Genomic DNA, 13,660 nt, shown 5'->3' with positions numbered 1-13,660 from the left:
ACTCTATGTATGACACATATAATGGGTTACTGTGATCACTGGTCCTGTATATATGACACACAATACACTATGTATGACACATATAATGGGTTCCTGTGATCGCTGGTCCTGTATATATGACACACAATACACTATGTATGACACATATAATGGTTACTGTGATCACTAGTCCTGTATGTGCTGGAATTATTACACACAATACACTATGTATGACACATATAATGGGCTACTGTGATCACTAGTCCTGTATATGCTGGAATTATGACACACAATACACTATGTATGACACATATAATGGTTACTTTGATCACTGGTCCTGTATATGCTGGAATTATGACACACAATACACTATGTCTGACACATATAATGGGTTACTGTGATCACTGGTCCTGTATATGCTGGAATTATGACACACAGTACACTATGTATGACGCATATAATGGGTTACTGTGATCACTGGTCCTGTATATGCTGGAATTATTACACACAATACACTATGTATGACACATATAATGGGTTACTGTGATCACTGGTCCTGTATATGCTGGAATTATACACACAATACACTATGTATGACACATATAATGGGTTACTGTGATCACTGGTCCTGTATATGCTGGAATTATACACACAATACACTATGTATGACGCATATAATGGGTTACTGTGATCACTGGTCCTGTATATGCTGGAATTATTACACACAATACACTATGTATGACACATATAATGGGTTACTGTGATAACTGGTCCTGTATATGCTGGAATTATGACACACAATACACTATGTATGACACATATAATGGGTTACTGTGATCGCTGGTCCTGTATATGATGGAATTATGACACAATACACTATGTATGACACATGTAATGGGTTACTGTGATCACTGGTCCTGTAAATCCTGGAATTATGACACTCAATACACTATGTATGACACATATAATGGGTTACTGTGATCACTGGTCCTGTATATATGATACACTATGTATGACACATATAATGGGTTCCTGTGATCGCTGGTCCTGTATATATGACACACAATACACTATGTATGACACATATAATGGGTTACTGTGATCACTGGTCCTGTAAATGCTGGAATTATGACACACAATACACTATGTATGACACATATAATGGGTTACTGTGATCACTGGTCCTGTATATATGACACACAATACACTATGTATGACACATATAATGGTTACTGTGATCACTAGTCCTGTATGTGCTGGAATTATTACACACAATACACTATGTATGACACATATAATGGGTTACTGTGATCACAGGTCCTGTATATGCTGGAAGTATGACACACAATACACTATGTATGACACATATAATGGGTTACTGTGATCACTGCTCCTGTATATGCTGGAATTATTACACACAATACACTATGTATGACACATATAATGGGTTACTGTGATCACTGGTCCTGTATATGCTGGAATTATGACACACAATACTCTATGTATGACACATATAATGGGTTACTGTGATCACTGGTCCTGTATATGCTGGAATTATTACACACAATACACTATGTATGACACATATAATGGGTTACTGTGATCACTGGTCCTGTATATGCTGGAATTATGACACACAATACACTATGTATGACACATATAATGGTTACTGTGATCACTGGTCCTGTATATGCTGGAATTATTACACACAATACACTATGTATGACACATATAATGGGTTACTGTGATCACTGGTCCTGTATATGCTGGAATTATTACACACAATACACTATGTATGACACATATAATGGGTTACTGTGATCACTGGTCCTGTATATGCTGGAATTATACACACAATACACTATGTATGACACATATAATGGGTTACTGTGATCACTGGTCCTGTATATGCTGGAATTATGACACACAATACACTATGTATGACACATATAATGGGTTACTGTGATCACTGGTCCTGTATATGCTGGAATTATGACACACAATACACTATGTATGACACATATAATGGGTTACTGTGATCGCTGGTCCTGTATATGCTGGAATTATGACACAATACACTATGTATGACACATATAATGGGTTACTGTGATCGCTGGTCCTGTATATGCTGGAATTATGACACACTATACACTATGTATGACACATATAATGGGTTACTGTGATCACTGGTCCTGTATATGCTGGAATTATGACACACAATACACTATGTATGACACATATAATGGGTTACTGTGATCGCTGGTCCTGTATATGCTGGAATTATGACACAATACACTATGTATGACACATATAATGGGTTACTGTGATCGCTGGTCCTGTATATGCTGGAATTATGACACACTATACACTATGTATGACACATAATGGGTTACTGTGATCACTGGTCCTGTACATGCTGGAATTATACACACAATACACTATGTATGACACATATAATGGGTTACTGTGATCACTGGTCCTGTATATGCTGGAATTATCACACACAATACAGTATGTATGACACATATAGTGGGTTACTGTGATCACTGGTCCTGTATATGCTGGAATTATGACACACAATACACTATGTATGACACATATAATGGGTTACTGTGATCACTGGTCCTGTATATGCTGGGATTATGATACACAATACACTATGTATGACACATATAATGGTTACTGTGATCGCCTGTCCTGTACATGCTGGAATTATGACACACAATGCACTATGTATGACACATATAATAGGTTACTGTGATCGCTGGTCCTGTATATGCTGGAATTATCACACACAATACACTATGTATGACACATATAATGGGTTACTATGATCACTGGTCCTGTATATGCTGGAATTATGACACACAATACACTATGTATGACACATATAATGGATTATTATGATCACTGGTCCTGTATATGCTGGAATTATGACACACAATACACTATGTATGACACATATAATGGGTTCCTGTGATCACTGGTCCTGTATATATGACACACAATACACTATGTATGACACATATAATGGGTTACTGTGATCACTGGTCCTATATATATGACACACAATACACTATGTATGACACATATAATGGGTTACTGTGATCGCTGGTCCTTGATATACTGGAATTATGACACACAATACACTATGTATGACACATATAATGGGTTACTGTGATCACTGGTCCTGTGTATGCTGGAATTATGACACACAATACACTATGTATGACACATATAATGGGTTACTGTGATCACTGGTCCTGTGTATGCTGGAATTATGACACACAATACACTATGTATGACACATATAATGGGTTACTGTGATCGCTGGTCCTGTATATGCTGGAATTATGACACACAATACACTATGTATGACACATATAATGGGTTACTGTGATCACTGGTCCTGTATATGCTGGAATTATTACACACAATACACTATGTATGACACATATAATGGGTTACTGTGATCACTGGTCCTGTATATGCTGGAATTATTACACACAATACACTATGTATGACACATATAATGGGCTACTGTGATCGCTGGTCCTGTATATGCTGGAATTATGACACACAATACACTATGTATGACACATATAATGGGTTACTGTGATCACTGGTCCTGTATATGCTGGAATTATGACACACAATACACTATGTATGACACATATAATGGGTTACTGTGATCGCTGGTCCTGTATATGCTGGAATTATGACACACAATACACTATGTATGACACATATAATGGGTTACTGTGATCACTGGTCCTGTATATGCTGGAATTATTACACACAATACACTATGTATGACACATATAATGGGTTACTGTGATCACTGGTCCTGTATATGCTGGAATTATTACACACAATACACTATGTATGACACATATAATGGGTTACTGTGATCGCTGGTCCTGTATATGTTGGAATTATGACACACAATACACTATGTATGACACATATAATGGGTTACTGTGATCACTGGTCCTGTATATGCTGAAATTAAACACACAATACACTATGTATGACACATATAATGGGTTACTGTGATCACTGGTCCTGTATATGCTGGAATTATGACACACAATACACAATGTATGACACATATAATGGGTTACTGTGATCACTGGTCCTGTATATGCTGGAATTATGACACACAATACACTATGTATGACACATATAATGGGTTACTGTGATCACTGGTCCTGTATATGCTGGAATTATGTCACACAATACACTATGTATGACACATATAATGGGTTACTGTGATCACTGGTCCTGTATATGCTGGAATTATGACACACAGTACACTATGTATGACACATATAATGGTTACTGTGATCACTGGTCCTGTATATGCTGGAATTATTACACACAATACACTATGTATGACAAATATAATGGGTTACTGTGATCACTGGTCCTGTATATGCTGGAATTATACACACAATACACTATGTATGACACATATAATGGGTTACTGTGATCACTGGTCCTGTATATGCTGGAATTATGACACACAATACACTATGTATGACACATATAATGGGTTACTGTGATCACTGGTCCTGTATATGATGGAATTATGACACAATACACTATGTATGACACATGTAATGGGTTACTGTGATCACTGGTCCTGTATATGCTGGAATTATGACACAATACACTATGTATGACACATATAATGGGTTACTGTGATCACTGGTCCTGTAAATCCTGGAATTATGACACTCAATACACTATGTATGACACATATAATGGGTTACTGTTATCACTGGTCCTGTATATATGACACACAATACACTATGTATGACACATATAATGGGTTCCTGTGATCGCTGGTCCTGTATATATGACACACAATACACTATGTATGACACATATAATGGGTTCCTGTGATCGCTGGTCCTGTATATATGACACACAATACACTATGTATGACACATATAATGGTTACTGTGATCACTAGTCCTGTATGTGCTGGAATTATTACACACAATACACTATGTATGACACATATAGTGGGTTACTGTGATCACAGGTCCTGTATATGCTGGAATTATGACACACAATACACTATGTATGACACATATAATGGGTTATTGTGATCGCTGGTCCTCTATATATGACACACAATACACTATGTATAACACATATAATGGGTTCCTGTGATCGCTGGTCCTGTATATATGACACACAATACACTATGTATGACACATATAATGGTTACTGTGATCACTAGTCCTGTATGTGCTGGAATTATTACACACAATACACTATGTATGACACATATAGTGGGTTACTGTGATCACAGGTCCTGTATATGCTGGAAGTATGACACACAATACACTATGTATGACACATATAATTGGTTACTGTGATCACTGCTCCTGTATATGCTGGAATTATTACACACAATACACTATGTATGACAGATATAATGGGTTACTGTGATCACTGGTCCTGTATATGCTGGAATTATGACACACAATTCTCTATGTATGACACATATAATGGGTTACTGTGATCACTGGTCCTGTATATGCTGGAATTATTACACACAATACACTATGTATGACACATATAATGGGTTACTGTGATCACTAGTCCTGTATATGCTGGAATTATGACACACAATACACTATGTATGACACATATAATGGTTACTGTGATCACTGGTCCTGTATATGCTGGAATTATGACACACAGTACACTATGTATGACACATATAATGGGTTACTGTGATCACTGGTCCTGTATATGCTGGAATTATGACACACAGTACACTATGTATGACGCATATAATGGGTTACTGTGATCACTGGTCCTGTATATGCTGGAATTATGACACACAGTACACTATGTATGACACATATAATGGGTTACTGTGATCACTAATCCTGTATATGCTGGAATTATGACACACAATACACTATGTATGACACATATAATGGTTACTGTGATCACTGGTCCTGTATATGCTGGAATCATGACACACAATACACTATGTATGACACATATAATGGGTTACTGTGATCACTGGTCCTGTATATGCTGGAATTATTACACACAATACACTATGTATGACACATATAATGGGTTACTGTGATCACTGGTCCTGTATATGCTGGAATTATACACACAATACACTATGTATGATACATATAATGGGTTACTGTGATCGCTGGTCCTGTATATGCTGGAATTATGACACAATACACTATGTATGACACATGTAATGGGTTACTGTGATCACTGGTCCTGTATATGCTGGAATTATGACACAATACACTATGTATGACACATATAATGGGTTACTGTGATCACTGGTCCTGTAAATCCTGGAATTATGACACACAATACACTATGTATGACACATATAATGGGTTACTGTGATCACTGGTCCTGTAAATCCTGGAATTATGACACACAATACACTATGTATGACACATATAATGGGTTACTGTGATCACTGGTCCTGTATATGCTGGAATTATCACACACAATACACTATGTATGACACATATAATGGGTTACTGTGATCGCTGGTCCTGTATATGATGGAATTATGACACACAATACACTATGTATGACACATATAATGGGTTACTGTGATCACTGGTCCTGTATATGCTGGAATTATGACACACAATACACTATGTATGACACATATAATGGGTTACTGTGATCGCTGGTCCTGTATATGCTGGAATTATTACACACAATACACTATGTATGACACATATAATGGGTTACTGTGATCGCTGGTCCTGTATATATGACACACAATACACTATGTATGACACATATAATGGGTTACTGTGATCACTGGTCCTGTATATGCTGGAATTATTACACACAGTACACTATGTATGACACATATAATGGTTACTGTGATCGCTGGTCCTGTATATGCTGGAATTATGACACACAATACACTATGTATGACACATATAATGGGTTACTGTGATCACTGGTCCTGTATATGCTGGAATTATGACACACAATAGACTATGTATGACACATATAATGGGTTACTGTGATCACTGGTCCTGTATATGGTGGAATTATGACACACAATACACTATGTATGACAGATATAATGGGTTACTGTGATCACTGGTCCTGTATATGCTGGAATTATGACACACAATACACTATGTATGACACACAAAATACACTATGTATGACACATATAATGGGTTACTGTGATCACTGGTCCTGTATATGCTGGAATTGTGACACACAATACACTATGTATGACACATATAATGGGTTCCTGTGATCGCTGGTCCTGTATATATGACACACAATACACTATGTATGACACATATAATGGGTTACTGTGATCACTGGTCCTGTATATATGACACACAATACACTATGTATGACACATATAACGGGTTACTGAGATCGCTGGTCCTGTATATATCACACACAATACACTATGTATGACACATATAATGGGTTACTGTGATCACTGGTCCTGTATATGGTGGAATCATGACACACAATACACTATGTATGACACATATAATGGGTTACTGTGATCACTGGTCCTGTATATGCTGGAATTATCACACACAATACACTATGTAAGACACATATAATGGGTTACTGTGATCACTGGTCCTGTATATGCTGGAATTATGACACACAATACACTATGTATGACACATATAATGGGTTACTGTGATCACTGGTCCTGTATATGCTGGAATTATGACACACAATACACTATGTATGACACATATAATGGGTTACTGTGATCACTGGTCCTGTATATGCTGGAATTATGAAACACAATACACTATGTATGACACATATAATGGGTTACTGTGATCACTGGTCCTGTATATGCTGGAATTATGACACACAATACACTATGTATGACACATATAATGGGTTACTGTGATCACTGGTCCTGTATATGCTGGAATTATGACACACAATACACTATGTATGACACATATAATGGGTTACTGTGATCACTGGTCCTGTACATGCTGGAATTATGACACACAATACGCTATGTATGACACATATAATGGGTTACTGTGATCACTGGTCCTGTACATGCTGGAATTATGACACACAATACACTATGTATGACACATATAATGGGTTACTGTGATCACTGGTCCTGTATATGCTGGAATTATGACACACAATACACTATGTATGACACATATAATGGGTTACTGTGATCACTGGTCCTGTATATATGACACACAATACACTATGTATGACACATATAACGGGTTACTGTGATCGCTGGTCCTGTATATGCTGGAATTATGACACACAATACACTATGTATGACACATATAATAGGTTACTGTGATCACTGGTCCTGTATATGCTGGAATTATGACACACAATACACTATGTATGACACACAAAATACACTATGTATGACACATATAATGGGTTACTGTGATCACTGGTCCTGTATATGCTGGAATTATGACACACAATACACTGTGTATGACACATATAATGGATTAATATGATCACTGGTCCTGTATATGCTGGAATTATGACACACAATACACTATGTATGACACATATAATGGGTTCCTGTGATCGCTGGTCCTGTATATATGACACACAATACACTATGTATGACACATATAATGGGTTACTGTGATCACTGGTCCTGTATATATGACACAAAATACACTATGTATGACACATATAACGGGTTACTGAGATCACTGGTCCTGTATATATCACACACAATACACTATGTATGACACATATAATGGGTTACTGTGATCACTGGTCCTGTATATGGTGGAATCATCACACACAATACACTATGTATGACACATATAATGGGTTACTGTGATCACTGGTCCTGTATATGCTGGAATTATCACACACAATACACTATGTATGACACATATAATGGGTTACTGTGATCACTGGTCCTGTATATGCTGGAATTATGACACACAATACACTATGTATGACACATATAATGGGTTACTGTGATCACTGGTCCTGTATATGCTGGAATTATGACACACAATACACTATGTATGACATATAATGGGTTACTGTGATCACTGGTCCTGTATATGCTGGAATTATGACACACAATACACTATGTATGACACATATAATGGGTTACTGTGATCACTGGTCCTGTATATGCTGGAATTATGACACACAATACACTATGTATGACACATATAATGGGTTACTGTGATCACTGGTCCTGTATATGCTGGAATTATGACACACAATACACTATGTATGACACATATAATGGGTTACTGTGATCACTGGTCCTGTATATGCTGGAATTATGACACACAATACACTATGTATGACACATATAATGGGTTACTGTGATCACTGGTCCTGTATATGCTGGAATTATGACACACAATACACTATGTATGACACATATAATGGGTTACTGTGATCACTGGTCCTGTATATGCTGGAATTATGACACACAATACACTATGTATGACACATATAATGGGTTACTGTGATCACTGGTCCTGTATATATGACACACAATACACTATGTATGACACATATAACGGGTTACTGTGATCGCTGGTCCTGTATATGCTGGAATTATGACACACAATACACTATGTATAACACATATAATGGGTTACTGTGATCACTGGTCCTGTATATGCTGGAATTATGACACACAATACACTATGTATGACACATATAATGGGTTACTGTGATCACTGGTCCTGTACATGCTGGAATTATGACACACAATACACTATGTATGACACATATAATGGGTTACTGTGATCACTGGTCCTGTATATGCTGGAATTATGACACACAATACACTATGTATGACACATATAATGGGTTACTGTGATTACTGGTCCTGTATATATGACACACAATACACTATGTATGACACATATAACGGGTTACTGAGATCGCTGGTCCTGTATATATCACACACAATACACTGTGTGACACATATATTGGGTTACTGTGATCACTGGTCCTGTATATGGTGGAATTCTGACACAATACACTATGTAAGACACATATAATGGGTGACTGTGATCGCCTGTCCTGTGTATGCTGGAATTATGACACACAATACACTATGTATGACATATAATGGGTTACTGTGATCACTGGTCCTGTATATGCTGGAATTATGACACACAATACACTATGTATGACACATATAATGGGTTACTGTGATCACTGGTCCCGTATACGCTGGAATTATGACACAATACACTATGTATGACACATATAATGGGTTACTGTGATCGCTGGTCCTGTATATGCAGGAATTATGACACACAATACACTATGTATGACACATATAATGGGTTACTGTGATCACTGGTCCTGTATATGCTGGGATTATGATACACAATACACTATGTATGACACATATAATGGTTACTGTGATCGCCTGTCCTGTGTATGCTGGAATGATGACACACAATACACTATGTATGACACATATAATGGGTTATTGTGATAGCTGGTCCTGTATATGCTGGAATTATGACACACAATACACTATGTATGACACATATAATGGGTTACTGTGATCACTGGTCCTGTATATGCTGGAATTATGACACACAATACACTATGTATGACACATATAATGGGTTACTGTGATCACTGGTCCTGTATATGCTGGAATTATGACACACAATACACTATGTATGACACACAAAATACACTATGTATGACACATATAATGGGTTACTGTGATCACTGGTCCTGTATATGCTGGAATTATGACACACAATACACTGTGTATGACACATATAATGGATTACTATGATCACTGGTCCTGTATATGCTGGAATTATGACACACAATACACTATGTATGACACATATAATGGGTTCCTGTGATCGCTGGTCCTGTATATATGACACACAATACACTATGTATGACACATATAATGGGTTCCTGTGATTACTGGTCCTGTATATATGACACACAATACACTATGTATGACACATATAACAGGTTACTGAGATCGCTGGTCCTGTATATATCACACACAATACACTATGTGTGACACATATATTGGGTTACTGTGATCACTGGTCCTGTATATGGTGGAATTCTGACACACAATACACTATGTAAGACACATATAATGGGTGACTGTGATCGCCTGTCCTGTGTATGCTGGAATTATGACACACAATACACTATGTATGACATATAATGGGTTACTGTGATAGCTGGTCCTGTACATGCTGGAATTATGACACACAATACACTATGTATGACACATATAATGGGTTACTGTGATCACTGGTCCTGTATATGCTGGAATTATGACACACAATACACTATGGATGACACATATAATGGATTAATATGATCACTGGTCCTGTATATGCTGGAATTATGACACACAATACACTATGTATGACACATATAATGGGTTCCTGTGATCGCTGGTCCTCTATATATGACACACAATACACTATGTATGACACATATAATGGGTTACTGTGATCACTGGTCCTGTATATATGACACAAAATACACTATGTATGACACATATAATGGGTTACTGTGATCACTGGTCCTGTATATGGTGGAATTATGACACACAATACACTATGTATGACACATATAATGGGTTACTGTGATCACTGGTCCTGTATATGCTGGAATTATCACACACAATACACTATGTATGACACATATAATGGGTTACTGTGATCACTGGTCCTGTATATGCTGGAATTATGACACACAATACACTATGTATGACACACATAATGGGTTACTGTGATCACTGGTCCTGTATATGCTGGAATTATGACACACAATACACTATGTATGACACATATAGTGGGTTACTGTGATCACTGGTCCTGTATATGCTGGAATTATTACACACAATACACTATGTATGACACATATAATGGGTTACTGTGATCACTGGTCCTGTATATGCTGGAATTATGACACACAATACACTATGTATGACACATATACAGGACCAGCAATAACAGTAACCCATTATATGTGTCATACATAGTGTATTGTGTGTCATAATTCCATCATATACAGGACCAGCAATCACAGTAACCCATTATATGCTGGAATTATGACACACAATACACTATGTATGACACATATAATGGGTTACTGTGATCGCTGGTCCTGTATATGCTGGAATTATGACACAATACACTATGTATGATACATATAATGGGTTACTGTGATCACTGGTCCTGTATATGCTGGAATTATGACACACAATACACTATGTATGACACATATAATGGGTTACTGTGATCGCTGTTCCTGTATATGCTGGAATTATACACACAATACACTATGTATGACACATATAATGGGTTACTGTGATCGCTGGTCCTGTATATGCTGGAATTATGACACAATACACTATGTATGATACATATAATGGGTTACTGTGATCACTGGTCCTGTATATGCTGGAATTATGACACACAATACACTATGTATGACACATATAATGGGTTACTGTGATCACTGGTCCTGTATATGCTGGAATTATGACACACAATACACTATGTATGACACATATAATGGGTTACTGTGATCACTGGTCCTGTATATGCTGGAATTATCACACACAATACACTATGTATGACACATATAATGGGTTACTGTGATCACTGGTCCTGTATATGCTGGAATTATGACACACAATACACTATGTATGACACATATAATGGGTTCCTGTGATCGCTGGTCCTGTATATATGACACACAATACACTATGTATGACACATATAATGGGTTACTGTGATTACTGGTCCTGTATATATGACACACAATACACTATGTATGACACATATAACGGGTTACTGAGATCGCTGGTCCTGTATATATCACACACAATACACTATGTGTGACACATATATTGGGTTACTGTGATCACTGGTCCTGTATATGGTGGAATTCTGACACACAATACACTATGTATGACACATATAATGGATGACTGTGATCGCCTGTCCTGTGTATGCTGGAATTATCACACAATACACTATGTATGACACATATAATGGGTTACTGTGATCGCTGGTCCTGTATGTGCTGGAATTATCACACAATACACTATGTATGACACATATAATAGGTTACTGTGATCACTGGTCCTGTATATGCTGGAATTATGACACACAATACACTATGTATGACACACAAAATACACTATGTATGACACATATAATGGGTTACTGTGATCACTGGTCCTGTATATGCTGGAATTATGACACACAATACACTGTGTATGACACATATAATGGATTAATATGATCACTGGTCCTGTATATGCTGGAATTATGACACACAATACACTATGTATGACACATATAATGGGTTCCTGTGATCGCTGGTCCTGTATATATGACACACAATACACTATGTATGACACATATAATGGGTTACTGTGATCACTGGTCCTGTATATATGACACAAAATACACTATGTATGACACATATAACGGGTTACTGAGATCGCTGGTCCTGTATATGCTGGAAGTGTGACACACAATACACTATGTATGACACATATAATGGGTTACTGTGATCACTGGTCCTGTATATGCTGGGATTATGATACACAATACACTATGTATGACACATATAACGGTTACTGTGATCGCCTGTCCTGTACATGCTGGAA

At 37.1% G+C, this 13,660-nt stretch overlaps 1 protein-coding gene across 1 annotated transcript in view; it reads right to left on the bottom strand.

Annotated features, from left to right (window-relative positions):
- Positions 1 to 13,660, bottom strand: part of LOC148442427 (kinesin-like protein KIFC3) — a 448,407-nt gene that overhangs the window by 93,210 nt on the left and 341,537 nt on the right. The window lies entirely within an intron of this gene.

Source organism: Taudactylus pleione, unplaced genomic scaffold (genome assembly GCF_031769625.1).
Source record: "Taudactylus pleione unplaced genomic scaffold, aTauple2 ptg001525l, whole genome shotgun sequence".
In the NCBI taxonomy this organism is placed as follows: Eukaryota; Metazoa; Chordata; class Amphibia; order Anura; family Myobatrachidae; genus Taudactylus; species Taudactylus pleione.
Note: the sequence above shows the minus strand (reverse complement) of the source record. Positions and strands in the feature narration are given on the sequence as shown.